The 11503-nt window shown below is 40.5% G+C and overlaps 1 protein-coding gene across 12 annotated transcripts in view; it reads right to left on the reverse strand.

Annotated features, from left to right (window-relative positions):
- STAMBPL1 (STAM binding protein like 1) overlaps positions 1–10607 on the reverse strand; it is a 45083-nt gene extending 34476 nt beyond the window's left edge. For 3 of the 12 annotated variants that reach the window (XM_036829380.1, XM_036829390.1, XM_036829382.1), the window contains exons 1-2: positions 9812–9993; positions 8897–8957 (exon numbers count right to left, since the gene is read on the reverse strand). The gene's annotated coding sequence lies outside the window, so the exon portion shown is untranslated. Of the gene's footprint in view, positions 1–1868; positions 2852–7521; positions 7524–8896; positions 8958–9811; positions 9994–10081 lie in introns of those variants that run through there. The other 9 variants (XM_036829378.1, XM_036829384.1, XM_036829379.1 and 6 more) reach the window with 7 other exon arrangements.
- Between the last annotated feature and the right edge of the window lie 896 nt (positions 10608–11503).

The raw sequence follows: 11503 nt of genomic DNA on the forward strand, positions 1-11503 counted from the left end.
ACATATTTATTAAACTGAAGTAGTCTCTTAATTATACCTCAACGAAGCTGAAAAAAAAAAAGTCTGGGAGTGATGGATAAACTTACATAGAGAAGAGATATCGGCAATTCAGAAAGGAGGCAAGTATGCAACTGTGTTGGAGATACCCCAGAACTGGACTGAGAGTGGTAAAAAGAATGTAGAAGGATAAATAGCTATTGGGAACGATTCTGAGGGAAAAAAAAACATAGAACCTGGAAGTTAAGTGGACAGACCGGAAAATATAGGAGCGTAAGTAGGCAAAGATACTGTAAACGTTGGCATCTAAGGGAAGTGGAGATGGTGATGCTTCTGACTTCAACAGAGAAAACTTCTCCTGTATCTCAGTGAATGGCATCAACACCCAATTACACACAACCTGGCAAAACTTGGAAACAGTCACCATGAATCTCCTCCCTCCCTCAACTCCACATCCATTCTACCACTTATAGTTGCTGAGTCACCCTCCAAGATATCTCTCAAATCTGCATTTTCTCACCAACTTTCCTTACAGTACCCTAATCTGTGTCACCCTTTACTCTGTCTGCATCGCTAGAATAGCCTTCTAATTGGTCTATTTGTCTCCATCATGCTCCCCTTTGTTTAATTCTACATTCAACAGGTATGCTATTCAGATATTGTCATTTCTTCACTTAAAACCCTTTAATAGCTTTCCATCACTGTCAATATCATGCATCTTTAATAGGTCCCACAAAGCTGGGTCTGATCCAGCTGCCAACCCACCAGCCTTCTATTCACCCTCATTGCACACTTCTACTTCCTCTGTATCTTTCCAGTGTTAGTTTAAGCATCTCTTCCTCAGGCAGATATTTTTGACCACTTCCAAACGAAGTCACACTCTTGGTCATATACTCATAAAGAAATACCATACAAACCCAAACTGAGGGATTTTCTACAAAAAAAAACTGGCCAGTGTTCTTAAAAGTGTCAAGATGATGAAAGACAGAAAGACTGAAGGAATGTTTCGGATCAAAAGGGACTCAGGAGACATTACAAAAAATGCCATGTGTGATCCTGTATGGGATCCTGGACCAGAAGAAGGACACTGGTGAAATGTGAATAAGATCTGTAGATTAGACAATATAGTATTGTAACAGTGTTAGTATCCTGATTTTGATAACTACCGTGATTATATTAGCTGTTAATATTTGGGGAAATGGGTAAAAAGGATATACAGAAATTCTGTGTACTATTTTTGCAATTTTCTGGAATTCTGAAATTATTTTAAAATTAAATATTTTTAAAATGTTCAATTAGTACCTTAACAATCCCTTCAACAAGTAAAATGACAACAAAAGGAAAAAAGTTTGCATCATATGCAACATATATAATATTGATTATGTCTAAACTATAGGGCATATTTGCAGAAGAGTAAGAAAGAGATACAAAGTTGAATAAAAATCAGCAAATGGAATGAACACGTCATGAGAGAAATATAAATGGCTAAGCAGCACGTGAAAAATATTAATTTCACTAGTAATTAAGAAACTATGGATTTGAAATGGTATTTCCATTTATTTGATTGATAAAATTTACGTGATTGGTCATACTTAATATTGATGAAGACTGGAAGAAAAATTGGCAATTAAAAAAAATAATACGCATTCCTGTTGACCAAGCAATTCTAAGTTTCCCCCATAGACTGTCCTGCCCAAATAATACACTAATACACACACGCACACACACACTCTCACACACACACTTGCTCCCACTGTAGCATGGCTTAAAAATATTACAATTTTGGAAATTAAAATACATAGCCGTCAAAAGGATGTTATTTGAAATAAAGAATCTCTACAGGAAATGAAGCCATTAGAAAAGATTTATGTCTATATGTGCTGAACCAGGAAGTTGTCCGCGTTACAGCATTAAGTGAAAAAAAAAGCAAGTTGTAAAATAGCATATAACGTAGGACTCCCACCTTGTAGTACTAATACATATGTATTTAATGTATATTGGCATTTGCTAGAAAGGTATCTGAACAACATGCACTGGATTTTTCTCAGCTGTTCTCTCAAGGATGAAATCATGAAGGATTTCATATGTAACTTATTCATTTCGGTACAATTTGTTACAAGTATGTATCACTTCATTATCAGACAAATTATACTTTTTTTAAAGCCTAGAAATTGTCAGTAGGTAGCTCCAGATTTGAAGCCTAGCCCTGCCAGTTTCCAGATGTGTGGATTTTGATCAATTACTCCCTGAGTCTGTTTCCCTTGTCTAAGGTGAGACACTTGCCTCACAATGTTATGAAGGTAGTGGTAGTTGAAACAGTTATTCAAGGGCTTTCTAAACCCAGAGAGGCTATCTGGCCTGATGGCTGGGCAGCCTTGGTGCTACACACCATAACATGCAGCTGCTGGAGAGAGCAGTTAGCTGATTGGCTATAGACCTTCAGGAAAACAGCGCGGGAGAACCCTGTTGCATGAACCCTTCAGTCAGTCCCGCCAAATTCAAGGCCCCAAGGGCTCACCCTGCTCCCTTCTGCCTTTCCTTAATCCTCTCTTCTGGACCACGTACCATGTGTCCCTAGCACAAGAGTAAGGCTTGTTTGCATCAGGTTAGTCTCCTGATCAAAAAAGCAACTGATAACCTAGTGTCTATGGAAGAGGTCTAAACACCCTTGCTGGCCCTCAGTGCTGTGCATTATTAGACTTTGCTTTCCACTGCTTCCCAATATATAAGGCTTCCCCTACTTTTCTTTTTGATCAAACCCTCTCTGCCCTATCCCAGCATCTGCCATTCAGAAGGAGGTGCAACATTCTTTCCTGCCAGCTCTGTGGTTTTCTGATTTCTTCCACCTGAAAACAGGTATTCATAAGAAAACTAAACACAGTGTTGGGTGCCATTACAAAAACTCCAAGGCAGCCTTGATGGATATGTTATTCCATAAAAATGTATATGAAAATCAGAGGAATAAATGCATAAAGCTTGAAAACAGAAGAACAAATTTGCATATAAAATTAGATTTAGCTTCTAAATAGGTTTTTCTCTAAGTATGGTTTATTGACCACCTGCATCAGAATCCTCTGAAAAGGTTGTTAAAATAAGGCTCCCAGGCCCTGCCCAAACTTACTAAATAATAACCTATGGGGGTGGCATGGAAGTCATTCTGGTTTTTTGAGACTAGTTTGAAATGCACTGCCCTAGTTACCTTTCTAAGTCTTTCAATAATATTACATTTGACAAAAGACAAAGAACCTTGATGCCATAAGAATGTGATGGTCATTTACATTTCTTTCAAGAGCCACATTTGAATTTCTTGAACTTTTCAATACTTGGACAAAAAAAAGTTCCACACCCACCAATGATTCTAAGTGATTTTCATCTTTTTTTTCCTTAAAGTACTATATTGATTCAGTAAGCAGTTTCTCCGCCCCATTTTACAAAAACAGGAACGTATGAAGGATTTATTCCAGGCTTCTCTTTTCTAATCTCATTCTATCTACCACTTCCAATTGTTCCTCTTGTTAAAGAAAATGTATCCTGTGGAACAGTTTATAAACCAACCTCTCAAGGACAAAACAGATTGGAAAAAGAACTGAAGTCAATCTATCAGAAGACTGAAGCATGAACCCACAGGCATAAATGCCTCTCCATATTTCTTCTCAGTGGTTGAAATGCATACTTCCGGTGTTAAAAGACAGGGCTCCAGCAACAGATTAAATAAAATTACAGGGTCCTTAGATGAGCTGAATTTAAACTTGATCACCATTACTGACTGCAGTTTTCTTTATGCCTTTAATGAAAAGGTGCACAGTTGATTACTGTCCTAGCCACTCAAGTTTGAAATGTAACACTCCCAAAAAAGACCCACAGTGGAGTTTCCCCCTGAGTACCTGCAAAGGCAAAACAGGCAGTGTTAACTGGGGACTGGAAGGGTTAAAAATGAGTCATCACTGGCCTCCTGTTTCCAATAAACCAGAGTCAAATCAAGTCAAGCAATCAAAATGAGTAATTTGTGATGAGTCCCTGAACAGCTAGCTATCTCTTGTATGAGCCTGGGCTGAATCTTTGGTTCAGTTACTGTGAAAGCACTGAAACCTAAGTACAGCAAAAGTTTAAAAACAAAATAAAACACCAAATTCACCAAAACTCAAACTTAGTCAAGTTTAAACTCACAACATTTTTAAATAGTTCCTTTAAAAGAAACTGGACTTTAAATAATTATGTAATTTGAACAAAAGGGTAAAATCAAACAATGCAGACTGTATTTTTTAAAATGAGATTTAAAAAATTTTCCTCAACTAAATAGTATCCGTGAACTTTACACAAGACCAAGAAAAGTTTTTGCCTCCTTAGAAAAAAACAATACTAGTTACAAATCTCTGAAATTTATTTATGAGAATAAAGAATTATGAGGACTAATGTAATGTTAAAATATTGAAATCAGTGATGACATACTCCTTGCTAAAGAAGTTCTGGAGGAATTCAGAATTTTTGATTCTTTGTTGCTACAGCAGTCTTCCCACCTATAATTAAAATCTGGCCTCTCTCTCTTTTTTTTTTTTTTAAATTGAGGTATAGTCAAAGTATAATATAATGTTAATGGCAGGTCCAATAATAAAAATGTCTGGCCTTTTATAATTAGACGTAATTATGTCAAGTCAAAGAACAGCTAAAATTTACTCTGCTTTTACTCTATAAAATATTCTGAATAAAAATGGTTATGAAATGTCATCATAACTTCACATGGCTTCTGAATGGGAGATATATAAGACTCTGAGAGTGTGGACAAAGGTGGATGGCATAGAAGTTTTTCAGAATACTGATACCTTTCCAATAATATAATGTACACATACTCATTTGTAACATCTCTCTTCTCCAGTGATTCTTTACATCTAACGTAAATGTCTCCCTAACACAATGCGTTATACAGTATGTATTATATTACATATAATATGTAGTATAATGTATATATTTTATAATACATACCTTATATATAATGTATACATTATATTATGTATACACGACATACACTGTATAAAATGCATCTAATATATATTATATAGTTAAATAATATTACATCACACAATATATATAAAACATATAATGTATATATTATACATTATATTAGGGAGACATATCCTGCTGCCTCCAGCGAAGGATCACTAGGTACAAGGAAAGATATTACAAATGATTATAATATGTATTGCATATGTCAACTGTTAGGCAAAAACAAAAAATAACCTATTTTTAAAGCATATGTGAAAACACAAATTGGACCCCTTCTTAAAGTATTTAATGAAACACATTTACAAAATACCAAAACATCAAGGAAAAATAGCCAAAATTTTGTACAATAATTGGGTACTAATTCTATATAGGAGAAGACAAACTCTGCAGTGGAAATGACTGCAGCCCGGGATCTCATTAGGACAAGCCCCCACTTTTCTCTCCCCAGTCAGCGTCCCCAGCACCTGGCATGTGATCAGGGATACACACAAGTTAGGAAAGCAAACACCGGAGTCAAGATTGTCTGGGTTTGATGCCCAGCTCTATCACTCTATCCCAGCCTATGACCCTGAGTGATTTACCTAGCCTTTTTGTGCCTCAATTTTTTAATCTGCAAAATGGCACCTATTCCATAAGGTTGTCTTATGAATTAATAACAATAGTAACAACTAATACATGTAGCAGTTAACCTTGTGCCAGACACTTCTCAGTACTTTTCATTTATACCTATTTATTCATTTAATCCTTCCCCAACTCTTATGAGACAGAAACTAATATCCCAATTGAAAGATGAAGAAACTGAAGCTCAGAGAAGTTAGTAACTTACCCAAGGACCCACAACTCGTAAATGGCAAAAAGAATTCACGTTCCTAACCACTCCATCATCCTTGAGATAACAAATGTAAAGGCTGAGTACAGTGCCTGGCATATAGCACATGTTTAATAACTAATATTTATTAATAATTATTTGTCAAACGTTTGCAAGATTCTGAGGTTACACCAGGGCTCGGCAGGAAAGAATGCTGTGGTCAACTGGTGAGGTGTCCCGTGGATGTGGAATACGTGTGTGATCACACTATGCCCCAGGTTTACGATTCCTCTTCCACATAAAACAAAGAATCCTGATGTCTGGCTGTCTGAAGTTTTCCCTTCTTCATCTCAGTGTCTCTGGGATCTTATGTCAGGCTGTCATTATCTGACATCAGATTTCACCTCCACTCTCTCCTTCTGTTAACCCACTCACTCCCCACCCAACTGCCAAAGTGCTCTTCCCAAAAGATGCTTTCATACATACTCCTTTCAAGGAACCTACCTTGAATTGGCTACTTTATCTAAATCAAAATTCCACCCCCTTGCTTTCAAGGGCCTTAATAAGACATGGAAGGAACATGCCTTTAACTCTAGTTCAAGTGCTCAGGTGCCTACTTATCAAATGAATACTAGATAAGAATGGCCATGTTTCGGGCTTCCTAGTGGCGCAGTGGGTTGAGAATCCTGCCTGCCAATGCAGGGGACACGGGTTCGAGCCCTGGTCTGGGAAGATCCCACGTGCCGCGGAGCAACTGGGCCCGTGAGCCACAATTACTGAGCCTGCGCGTCTGGAGCCTGTGCTCCGCAACAAGAGAGGCCGCAACAGTGAGAGGCCCGTGCACCGCGATGAAGAGTGGTCCCCGCTTGCCACAACTAGAGAAAGCCCTTGCACAGAAATGAAGACCCAACACGGTCATAAAAATAAATAATAAATAATAAATTAATTTAAAAAAAAAAAAAAAAAAGAATGGCCATGTTTCATTATGCAGAGAATAGTAGTAGTGTTTGTGTTACTTCACAACAGTAATAAGCAATTTTTAAATTTTATTTATTTATTTTGGACACAGCCCAACAGGAAAACATTTTTAAATGTTTAAGGATCTCACTTGATTTTTATTCAGGATGAAACAAGCTTGATTGGAGGACAAAAAGGGAAGAATATCAGAGAAAAATCTGCATTATTATATGCACCATAATGTTAATATCCAGACAAATTTCAGTCAGCTTTCTAATCGTTCATCCTGAAATTAGATCATGAATCATAGGGTAAACCTCCAATGACTGGGGACGGAAAGTCAGAACTATTTAAAAAAAAAAAAAAAAAAAGGGAAGGCATAACACTCTTCATATTCAAGATCACACAATGCACTCATTTCCAAGAGTATTTTGAAAGGCTAGCTAGAGCTAATCAAAACATATGAATTACTGGTGCTTATATCAAGGGGCTGCTTTTAATAAATATGAGTTACTAAGTAGCCAGTGGTCTGAATTAATGTCTGTAAGCCAACCACATCAATGGACAAACATAACATGGATTTAATTTAAAATTTAGAAAGAAAATCAAATATGAACTTTGAAGACTTAGCAATTTGCCAAATGTTTAACTGGCTTTTCTACTCAACATGAGGAGATGAAGGATTGTACTAGAAGTTCATCTAATTTGCTTAGAAATGCAACTAATTTCTGACAAAAGGCATATCCAGATGTAGCTACATCTAGATCATTCCTGAGTTGAACATTACGATGTCAACTCAGGATTTCTGAATGTACACTCAACACATCCAACTGGACAATTCACATGTTCAGATAGCTGAAATAAGCAAGTCAGTAAGTACCAATACAGTGTTTTTTTTCTTTGTTTGGTTTTGTTTTGTTTTAGCGGGATCGTTATTGTTCCTTCAGTTGAGGAAGTTGGTCTTAGTTGACTATATCAATTGGCTCCAATTTAATGAAACGTTTGATGATTCATATAAAGTTATGGCTAAAAATAATCAATACTAGAAGAGGTGATGTAGTAAGGTTGGGAAGATTCTAGAATTGGTATTCATTTAACAAATATTTAATGGGCAGCTGACATCCATTAGCCCTCAGGGGTAGAGAACTGACTCTCATATTTTCAAGGATGACCATGAGTCATTTCTCATAGTTTCAATTGAAGTTACTCCTAAATCTTTCATGGGGGGAGAAAAAAATGCTAGGATTAGACAGAATCACAAATCCAGTGGTTTATAAGTGTGTCTAATTGGTAAATGTATCCTCCCTGAAGGCACCTGGCATTTTCTGGGCAGCATCTACTATTTCTTCTACCCCTCAGATCCTGAGCAAGAACTACCAGGTTTTTCTTCTCTATAAAAGGCAACCTCGCTCTCTGGATTGTAGCTGTAAGTAGGCTTGGGAAGAGTCCTTGAAGGAGGAATGTGATCGAACTGTGTTAAGACCTTTGTGCCAAAAGTAAACAGAGGTAACTATTACTAACAATTCTTTATTTTTTATCAGTCCTTCTCAGAAGCCGATCCCCAAAACAGTCTCCCCTCCAGGAATAATCTCTCTGCTGAGGACACCCTTGGGACCACGATGCTCCCATTTCTCCCTCCAAGCCTTTCAATGGGAATGAGTCCTATCAAACAGAGCAAAAGTACGCAAGAAACTGGCCCTGAAGACCACAGTATGGGTAAAGGACTTGGATTCTCTGCCTGCTGATTTAAATGGTGCTTATGTTACAAAAGAGTGTAAGAAAACAAGTTTCTTCTTAAAATTCCCAAGAACCAGCTAATACATAAATTACAGGTGAAGTAGTATATTCAAGAGCCGATTCCCAAGAGGCAAGCAAATTGCTGCATATACGCTTGAACAGAAAACAAGCAGCCTGTTCATTTTCCAGGGAGATTCTAATAACATTTCATGCCTTTGAATGAAGATGTAATGGAGCAAACGGTAAACAAGAGGAACCTACTTCCCAGTGCCTTCCCAAAGGTATTGACTCAGTATTAAAAAGAAACATAGATGTTTACAGTGTAGCTATAAAATGTCTACAATAATAGAGTCACAGAGTACATTTTTTATACATATATATTTTAAAACAGAGTACCTTTTTGAAGTTCAATTTAGCATCCATCCCACAAACATAAGACTGCCAACTGAAACAAGGTCTGGAAAAGCATAGAAGATAGTGGCTTAAACTCTGTGTAAAACAACCATAGAAAACTACTCCCCAAAACCTGAAACAGAAAATCAAACATTCACGTGTAATTGAACTGCTGGAACAAATCTGCCATATTGACCTTGACAGGGCCTTGAATCATGAGATCATAAATCAGCATCCTGGTGATATCCATTATAAACTTAGAAATGCCTTAAAGCCTAGGACTTCATTTTATTCTCAGTGATTAGCAGGATGTTTGGAAAGCACTGGGCTCTCTGGGGCTTACTTTGAAAGATTCAAAGATTCAAACACCGATTTCCAGAAAGCCACCCCCAAGACACCCAGACACTTAAGATTTTCTTCAATCCTCTCGATCAGGTTCTGTTTCCCGAATTACTTATTGTTTATTTATTTATATTTAAATTTCAGTAATTACAGCACCTTAGGCTCTTGGCTATCAGCGGTGTGGGTTGTTTCAGAGAGTTCTGGAAAATTATGTTTTAGTGACATTCCACTTCTTTGTGCATTTCATTAAAGGCTCTCGTTAAGGCTTATAAATTATTCAGGTGAGGGAAAATGCCTTATGAGTGGCTCATAAACGGCGTAACAGTAAGCATCGTCTAGAAAGGCATGACACACGGTCCTGCAAGGACGCCTGTTTTTCCAACCGCCGCCCCTTCCCTCCCCACACCACGCACCCCCAAAGACAATGCGGGGGTCTCTCTGAACGCCGACACCATCTCCGAGGCCGCGCCCCAAGCCTAAACCAGAAACACCCGCGTGGAGGTAGATCACTGCCGGCGTCCCACCCTGCCCCCAGGAGCCACAGCTTCCTGCTTTCCCCATCAAGGTGAAACTAACCCCTCGGAGCCCGCTGGGGGGCGGACAGAGGCAACGCAGGCGGAGGCAGCCGACCGCAGGACTGGCAGGAAGGAAGTGAGCGGCCGCAAAGCGCATTTTCCTCCCGCGGAGCAAGCCCGGGACAGAACGTCGCCAGCGGAAGAGGGGCCGGCGCGCGCCAGGCCACCGGGCACACGCGCCCGGCGTGCACACTCGCCTGTGCCGGTGCGCGCTCACACTCACACACACACACACACACACACACACACACACGCGAGCGCGCCTACTCACCACCAGCCCCTGATGTCCGGAGCCCGCGTGGGATGGCGACTGCAACGGCTGTCCCCGCGCCTGCCGTGTGGCCTTGGCATCCGTCTGGCCGCTGCAGCCCGGGCCGCGGTGGCTTTTGCTGGAAGGCACTGCAGTAGGGTGATAGGGCACCCAGCGAGCAGGCGCCCGCTCCCTTCACTCTGCCGACCCTCCTCCGCTTCTCTGCGGACTGACGGAGCTTTGCTACCTTCACTCGTTTGGCTTCCGTGCGTTCCTCTCCTCCTCCTCCCCTTCGCTGCCGTAGCTCCCCAGCGCCCAGCGCAGAGAGCTCCCTCGAAAACCCACGCGCAGGCCTGGCGATCCCGAGCCTGCAGCAGCCGTCCCTGATGCCACCGCCGCCGCAGGAAAATAAACTGTCACTGCGATGGTCCCGGCCTCCTCTGCCCCGGCCCCTGGGTGCCGCCTACGCCTCTGCCTCCGCCCCTTCCTCGGCGGCGGCCTCCCGCGTTCCGCAGAAAACGCTCGCGGGTGGAAGCAGGTCCCCGCGGTTCGGCCTAGAGCGAATGTGAAACAATCGGGTGCGACTTTCTCTTCTGAAACCCTGCCCGTCCCCTTCTCAGCCCAGAACCACCTGAACTCTCATTTCGCTCCACCATCAGTTTCACTGAGGTGGACCAGAGTGGGTGCCTTTTAAGTGTAACACGTGAGGTGATACAGCTGGATTTGACCGTGAACTCGCATCGCAGTCAGAGGAAGGCTAGGGTTTTCGTGAAAACCCCACTTACACCGTATTAGGAATTACACTTGAGATTTATCCATAACCCACCCCCCACCGTGAAACAGTTTAGGTCCTCTTCCCCTCTCCCCGCTCTGTGTCCTGGGGTAATGCAGGCTATTATGATATCTTTTGGATATTATATTATTATCATGTGCGGTGTTTTTAGTATGGTCCTGGCACTGAGCCAGGCACTCTACATAAAATCTTATTTCATCCTCTCCACAGCCCTTATAAAAGGTACTCTTACTTTTCCCATGACTGAGGCACAGAGAAGCAAGGTAATTTGTCTCAGGTGACCCACCTAGAAAGTTGTAGAAGTTAAGATTTAAATTCTGATCAGACACCAAAGGCTATTCCTATTGGCTTTTAATGTGTAAATCTCTGAATGTGTAAACATTATACAAACACTACTACTTCTGGGTGAAACGCAGACATTTTTTTACTTTTCCTGAGTTTGGTTGGGAGGTTACTTCCAAGAGAGGGAAGTGACTGCAGAGAGAGGTAATGGAACATGAACTTCTTCTAACCTGCTTTTCTTCAGGAGACCAAACTTCTAGCCCCGGCTCTGCCACCAAGTGAGCTGTTTGGCCTAAGGCATTTCACCCTCTTAGGCCTCATCTCCCTGCACTGGTTTTTGAAATGGAGAGGTCTGACTATTACAGGCA

The sequence above is a fragment of the Balaenoptera musculus genome, chromosome 16 (assembly GCF_009873245.2).
Source record: "Balaenoptera musculus isolate JJ_BM4_2016_0621 chromosome 16, mBalMus1.pri.v3, whole genome shotgun sequence".
In the NCBI taxonomy this organism is placed as follows: Eukaryota; Metazoa; Chordata; class Mammalia; order Artiodactyla; family Balaenopteridae; genus Balaenoptera; species Balaenoptera musculus.